This window comes from Athene cunicularia (assembly GCF_003259725.1).
Source record: "Athene cunicularia isolate RWA chromosome 1 unlocalized genomic scaffold, athCun1 chr1_part1, whole genome shotgun sequence".
In the NCBI taxonomy this organism is placed as follows: Eukaryota; Metazoa; Chordata; class Aves; order Strigiformes; family Strigidae; genus Athene; species Athene cunicularia.
In genome coordinates this window covers 49,531,345-49,531,560 of record NW_020799091.1, presented here as the reverse complement: position 1 = coordinate 49,531,560, position 216 = coordinate 49,531,345, and positions in this window count along the sequence as shown.

The window sequence follows — 216 nt, the reverse complement described above, 5'->3', positions numbered from 1 at the left end:
AGGAGGGCAGGGAGGAGGAGGAGGAACAACAACAAAATATTTTATCTGATTTAATGCTCAAGTTTTATGGTACTTAAATATGGAAGGGATGAAGTGTAGGTGCTCACTGATATTCAGATGAATATGTAACTAATCTTAATGGCTTTAAGAAAAAGCCCAGTTTCCCCTTAAATCAGATAATTCAGAGAAAAAGTACATGACTAAATTTGGTTGATC